At 34.6% G+C, this 7446-nt stretch overlaps 1 protein-coding gene across 1 annotated transcript in view; it reads right to left on the reverse strand.

The window, feature by feature from the left end:
- The window catches only part of LRFN2 (leucine rich repeat and fibronectin type III domain containing 2), a 347503-nt gene that overhangs the window by 86796 nt on the left and 253261 nt on the right, over positions 1 to 7446 (reverse strand). The window lies entirely within an intron of this gene.

Consider the following 7446-nt stretch of genomic DNA (forward strand, 5'->3'; position numbering starts at 1 on the left):
ACTGATTAAAGTAAGCTTGTTAACCCATTTTGAGTTGCTTTCCTTTAACAAAGCAGATCCAAGAACCTGTGGTAGCTGCAAACCCTGAGGACGCTTGGGGTGCTTGCTGCTACAGTAAGCAATTTGATTTCAGTTATACATGTGAAGTCATACAAAACACGTTTCCATATTAGGTTACAGAAGACAAGACAAATAAAATAAAACAATAAAAATATAGAGAGTAAAAAGAAGCATGCTTCAATCTGAGAATTCATTGGTTCTCACTCTGGAGGTGGATAGCATTTTATATCATGGGTCCTTTGGAATTGTGCCAGATCATTATCTTGTTCAGAGTAGTCAAGTCACTTACAATTAATCATCCTTGCAATATTGGTGTTACTATATATAATATTTTCCTGGTTCTGCTCACTTCACTTGGTGTGAGTTCATATGGATCTTCCCAGGTTTTTTCTGACATCATCCTGCTCATTATTTCTTATAGCACAATACTATTCCATTATAATCATGTTCCACAACTTCTTCAGCCATTCCCCCATGTGATGGGCATCCAATTTCCAATTCTTTGCCATAAAAAGAGATTATATATGTATGTATACAAATATGTGTGTATGTATATTTGTATAAATAGGTCCTTTTCCCTTTTTTGGGTTCTTTTTGGGATATAGACCTTGTAGTGGTTTTGCTGGGTCAAAGGATATGCAGTTTTACAGCCCTTTGGGCATAGTTCCAAATTGTTCTCCAGAATGGTTGAACTAATTCACAAATCCACCAACAATGCATTTTTTTTCTACATTTCACATGTAATTTTTCAACATCCCTCTAGCATTTGTCATTCTTCTTTTCTGTCATGTTAGACAATCTGCTAGGTGTGAGGTGGTATCACAGAATCTTTTTAATATTCATTTCTCTAATCTATAGTGATTTAGGGCATTATTTTTCATGAGACCATTGATAGTTTTGATGTTTTTTTCTTCTGAAAATTTCCTGTTCCCATACTTTGACTATCAATTGGGTAATGGCTCTTTTTTTTTTTTTTTTAATAAATTTGACTCAGTTCTTTATATATTTGAGAAATAAGGTTTTTTATTATCAGAGAAATGTGTTGCAAACTTTTCCCCCAGTTTCCTGTTTTCCTTCTCATTTTAACTTCATTAGTTTTGTTTTGTGCAAAAGCTTTTTAATTTTGTGTAGTCAAAATTATCTATTTTACTCCCCATAATACCCTCTATAAACTCTTTCCTTATTGATACATAGATCTGACTGGTACATTTTTCAATGCTCCCCTATTTATCATATCACTCTTTATGTCTAAATAATTTATTCATTTTGACTTTATCTTGGTACATGGTATGAGTTTTGGTCTATACCTTTTTTCTGTCAAACTGCTATTTAGTTTTCCCAGTATTTTTTTGTCAAATTTTGAGTTCTTACACCAAACGTTAAGATTTGGGACTTTATCAAACACTAGATGATTTACTACTGTATATTGTGTGTTTAATCTACTTTACTGATCCACCATTATTTCTTAACCACTACCAATGGTTTGATGATTACTGCTTTGTAATATGGTTTGTAGTTTGAAATCTGGAACTGATAGGCCTTCTTAATCTCTCTCTCTCTCTCTCTCTCTCTCTCTCTCTCTCTCTCTATATATATATATATATATATATATATATTTTATTCTCTAAATATTCTTGACCTTTTGTTCTCCTACATGAATTTTGTTACTTTTTTTTCTAGTTCTATAAAATAATTCTTTGGTATTTTGATTGCTATAGTATCAAACAAATAAATTAACAGGTAGAATTGCCATTCTTATAATATTGGCTTGGCCTATATGAACATTTCTTCAATTATTTAGTTCTATCTTTATTTGTGTGAAAAGTGTATTGTAATTGTGTTTCTATAATCCTCAGTTTTGTCTGCAGTTAAATATAATTTCTCTTTCTATTTATTCCTGCTGAACTGTTGGGAATATATAGAAATATTGATGATGTCTATGAGTTTATTTATATCCTGCAACTTTACTGAAGCTATTGTTTCAACTAATTTTTAGTTGATTCTGTAATTATTATGCATGGCATCATAACTTCTGCAAACATTTATAATTTTGTTTCCTCATTGCTTGTTTTTATTCCTTCAATTTTTTTCTTGTCTTATTGTTATAGTATATTTCTAGTACAATACTGAATAATAATGGTGATGATGAACATCTTTGCTGCACTCCTGATATTTTACTGGGAAGGCTTCAAATTTATCAGTATTATAGATAAGGCTTGCTCTTGGTTTTAGATAGATATTACTTATCATTTTAAGAAAGGTTCCATTGATTCCCATGCTTTCGTGTGTGTGTGTGTGTGTGTGTGTGTGTTTTAAGAGGAATGGGTGCTGTATTTTGTCAAAAGCTTTTTCTGCATCTATTGAGATAATTATGAGTTTTGTTCTTTTGTTACCAATATGGTCAATAGCTTTCTTATATTGATTTAAAGATATAAAATTTCCCTTAAGTACTTCTTTTGCTACATCCCACAAATTTTGGTATGCTGTTTCATTATTGTCATTGTCTTTAATAAGTTGTTGATTGTTTCTATGATTTATTTTTTGACCCACTCATTCTTTAGAATTAGATTATTTATTTGGTTTCCAATTAGCTTTTAGTCTGTGCTTCCTTAGTCTTTTGTTAATTATAATTTTTATTGTATTGTGGTATTAAAAGGGTGCATTTAATATTTCTGTTTTTCTGCATTTAGTTGTGAGGTTTTTATGCTCTAATATGTGGTCAATTTTTGTGAAGGTGCCATGTCTAGTTGAGAAAAAGGTATACTCTCTTCTATTCCCATTCAGTTTTCTCCAGAGGTCTATCATATCTATCTTTTCTAAGATTCTAGTCATCTCTTTGACTTCTTTATTATTTATTTAATGGTTAGATTTACCTAGTTTGAAGGAGGAAAGTTGAGGTCTCTTACTAGTAAAATTTTACTATTTCCTCCTATAATTCATTTAACTTTTCCTTTAAGAATTTGGGTGCTATGCTATTTGGTGTATGTATGTTTAGTATTGATATTACTTCATTATCTATGTTCCTTTTAGCAAGACTTAGTTTCCCTACTTGTCCCTTTTAATTAGATTCATCTTTGTTTGTGCTTTTGCTTTGTCTGAGATCATGATTCATTACCCCTGACTTTATTTTTTTTACTTAGCTGAAGCATAATAGATTCTGGTCCAGTCCTTTATTTTAATTGTGTATATGTTTCTTTGTTTCAAGGGTGTTTCTTGTAAATAATATATTGTTGGATTGTAGTTTCTAATCCATTCTGCTATTCACTTTCATTTTATGAGTGAGTTCATCCCATTCACATTCACAGTTATGATGATTGTGTATTTCCACCTATCCTATTTTCTATTGTTTTTATTTCTATATTTTTATTCTGTCACTTCCCTAAGACTGTTTTGCTTCTGACCACTGCCTTCTTTTATTTGCCTTCTCTTTAATAACCCCTCCATCCCCACTTTTTATTATCCCCTTCCCCTCCTACTTCCCTGTTGGCTATGATAGATTTCTATTACAAATTGAGTATGTAGATATATTTTTCCCTCTTTGAACCAATGTAGATGTGAGTAAGATTCAAGTGTTACTTGCTGTCCCTGCCCCCAATCACTTTCCTCTCCACCATAAAAGTTCTTTGTGCCCCTCTTTTATATGAGATAATTTCCACCATTCTTCCTCTCCCTTTCCCCTTCTCCCAGGGAACCCCTCTTTCTTACTTATCATTTTTTACATCATCCCAACATAATCGATAAACTCCTGTAGTGTTTTCTCTATTCAGAATCCTTTTAATTGTCCTAATAATTAATGATAAAGTCCTTAGAATATATGTGTGGCATCTTCCCATATAGAAAGGAAAACAGTTTGACTTTATTGATCCTCTTATGATTTCTCTTTTGTGTTTACCTTTTTATGCTTCTCTTAGATCTTGTATTTGAAAGTCAGATTTTCTATTCAATTCTGTTCTTAGCATCAGGAAAGCTTGAAAGTCCTCTATTTTACTAAATATCAATTTTTCCCTTGGGATAAAAAAAAGATTACATTCAGTTTTTTTGTGGTTGTAATTCTAGTTATTTTGCCTTCTGGAATATCATATTCCAAATCCTTCACTTCCTTAATATGGCAGTTGCTAAATCTTATGTGATCCTGAATGTGGCTCCATGATATTTGTATGGTTTCTTTCTTGCCGCTTGTAGTATTTTCTTTTTGATCTGCTGCTCTGGAATTTGGCTAGAATATTCCTGGGAGTTTTCATTTTGGGTCTCTTTCAGGCACAATCAGTGGATTCTTTCAATTTTTATTTTACCCTATGGTTCTATGATATTGGGACATTTTCCTTGATAATTTCTTGAAATATGATGTCTCAACTCTTTTTTTAATCATGGATGTCAGGCAATCCCATAATTTTTAAATTAAATTATTTCCAGGTAAGTTTTTTCCCAATATTTCACATTTTCTTCTATTTTTCACAATTCTCTTGATTTTGTTTTATTGTTTCTTGAAGTCTCATGAAATTTCATGAGGTCTCATTAGCTTCCAATTGCCCAATTCTAATTTTTGAGGAATTACTTTCTTCAGTGAGCATTTGTATCTCTTTTTCCATTTGGCCAATTCTGCTTTTTAAGGTGTTATTTTCTTCAGGTAGTAAGTGTTTTCATCTTTTATCAAACTTTATTGTCTTTTCGTGATTTTTCCCTTTACTTTAATTTATTGATATACTTTTTCCTCTATCACTCTTAGTTGATTTTGAAAATCTATTTTTTATCTCTTGTAGTAATTCTTCTTGAACTTGGGTCCAATTTACATTGAGGCTTTTCTTGTAGCTATTTTTGACTTTATTATCTTCTGAGTTTGTGTCTTTATTTTCCCTGCCATCATAGCAGGTTTTATGGTTAGATTCTTTTGTTGTTTTTGTTTACTTATTTTCCACCCTCTTTCTTGATTGGGAACTTTATGTTAATGTTGGGCTTTGTTCCCAACATGCAGAGGCTAGGGTGGTGGTGGTGGTGACACAGGATTCTTTCTCAATCTTCAGGCTTTTTTTTTTTTTTACTGCATTTTTCATAGCTAGTTCTGGAGATTTAGAAGTTTTTAGAGCTTCCAAGGTGGTGTGATCTGGGGAGAGATATGATCATTGCTCTTTTGGTCTGTATTCTAGTCCTTACTCAGGAAGGGCCCCTGATCCCTTGGAATTGCAACCAATATTACTCCTCAGCGTTCCTGCTCCCTTGGACCTGGAAACAATACTGTTCTTTAAGGTCCCTGATTCCTTGGGGCCAGAAGTGATGCTGCCTCTTGATACTCCCTCTTACCTGAAATGCTCCTCTTTGGCCTTAAACTATGAGCCAGAATTGGATATAGGCAGTGGAGCTGCCAAAGAATACCTGGTCCTGCATCCAATGCTAGCACAAGAGTACCTTGTAATCTCTTTATGACCAGCTGTCAGGTCTTTTACTATCTCTGGCTGGAGAACTCCCAAAGCTATTGCTGCTTCCATCTCCACCATGTAGTCCCACCACTGGGGGGTGACAGTTTCATCCACATGGGCTCTGGATCAGCCTCCTTCCCTACATCACATATCTGTCTTTCTGACCCCCTATGTTGTCTTTTGCGAAAGAACGTCTCACTCTGATCTTTGTTGGTTCTGCCATTCCAGAATCCAGTTTGAAGCATTCTTTTAAATTTGTTTGGAAGGAAATGTTGAGAGAGCTCAGCTGAGTGCTTTCTCTTGTCTTCAATCTTTGCTTTGCCTCTACCATTACTCCAACTAGATTCTAAGGGCAGACACTTCATTTTCTCAAAGCAGCCTGCTCTGGGCAACCTTACATGATCCCCTTGGTTTATAACAACTTTATCTCTCAGATCTCAAATGGAATATTATTTTCTAACTCCCCAATTCCCTATACTAAAATAGTGTCCATCATACCTATATATCTTCATGTTATAGTAGAATGCATACTCCTTGAGAGGACTCTGTTATCTAAATTATGTATCTCCCTCAGAATACAGAATGATATTGTGCACACAGTAGGTACTCAAATTTATGTTTTAGCTTATGTTTATAGCAATGCTATGCTACTCCATGCAATCCCATCCCATCCTTTCCTATTCTTCTCTTTTATCCACCACAACACAAAACACAGGGCATGTGATAGATATTATATGTATATATGTATGTATACACATACGTACACATATATTTGATTGATTGATTTTACCTATTATGTCCACAAATTATCCTCACTGCTCCATGAACCCTTCAAGGTTTAGGGTATACATAAGCATTCTGTTCTTCCATACCACCTGTTTGTATAGCAATGAAAGAATTGAGTGGGAGAAGAATCTCTAACTCTCCAATGCCTTTTGTAGACAGAAATGAAAAGCAGCAGTTACTCTGGAATTGTGTTACTGGTTATAAAGAAATAAAGTAAGATGCAATTGCTTCCATGGCACAAGGAGTTGTGGAGAATGAATTGGAGAAATAAATACTGCTGTTATCATTTTAGCTCCTTTGTGCACACAAATGTTTTTCCATCAATTAATTAACTATCTAACTACTTCTATGGAGAGAGGGGCCAGGTCAAATAGGTCTGTTCTTCCCATTTCACAGATGATGTAACTGATACTCCAGGAAATTATAGGCCACCTCTAGGTCACAAAGTGAACCATTTCCAGGACCTGGAAATAAGACAGGGCTATCGTGGTGGTTTCTTTGACAGATACTAGTCACTTATCTGGGGGCTCCTTGTTGCTTGACTGAATCAAAAAATTTTCTTTTGCTCTCAATGTACCTCATCTCATTTCTGATTAGATTGGGCTGTATAACCATGTTGAAAGTTGGCCATACTTAGGCAACAACTGGCAACCCAGCCAAGTGGCACTAACCACTTGGCTGCTGTTGCCTGATGAAGAATCCAAATTTATTGAGCACCTGGCAGGCCTCAAGTCCCTTTTCCTCTCTTGGCTGAAGGGATTTCATCAGTTCCACAGTCTTTGTTCTGCCCCAACCTTCCCTTCCCTGTCCTACTTCCTTACTACCACCATCTAAAGCCTTACCACCCTGCCTGTTTTCCTTGCAGTCTGGTTACTAGGGATGGCAAGGATAGTCTTAGGTCAGGGGAAGAGACTGAAAAATGGACCTCTTAAATCAATGTTTCTGTTCACAATCCATGGTAAATTTAGAAAGTTGGGAGATGCTTCACCACATGACAAACCAAAGTTATTCATTAAATTTCTGCCCTCTGAGAGGCAGGTCCATTGACAAACCTGACTGCCCCAAAACTGATAGGGATGCCACAGGCAATCTATAAAGTTGAGCTTTAAGTAGATCTATCTATCTATCTATCTATCTATCTATCTATCTATCTATCTATCTATCTATCTATCTATCTACCCAATTA

This window comes from Petaurus breviceps, unplaced genomic scaffold, assembly GCF_028583685.1.
Source record: "Petaurus breviceps papuanus isolate PSGF00001 unplaced genomic scaffold, PetGlider_PUasm1.0 90865, whole genome shotgun sequence".
NCBI lineage: Eukaryota > Metazoa > Chordata > Mammalia > Diprotodontia > Petauridae > Petaurus > Petaurus breviceps.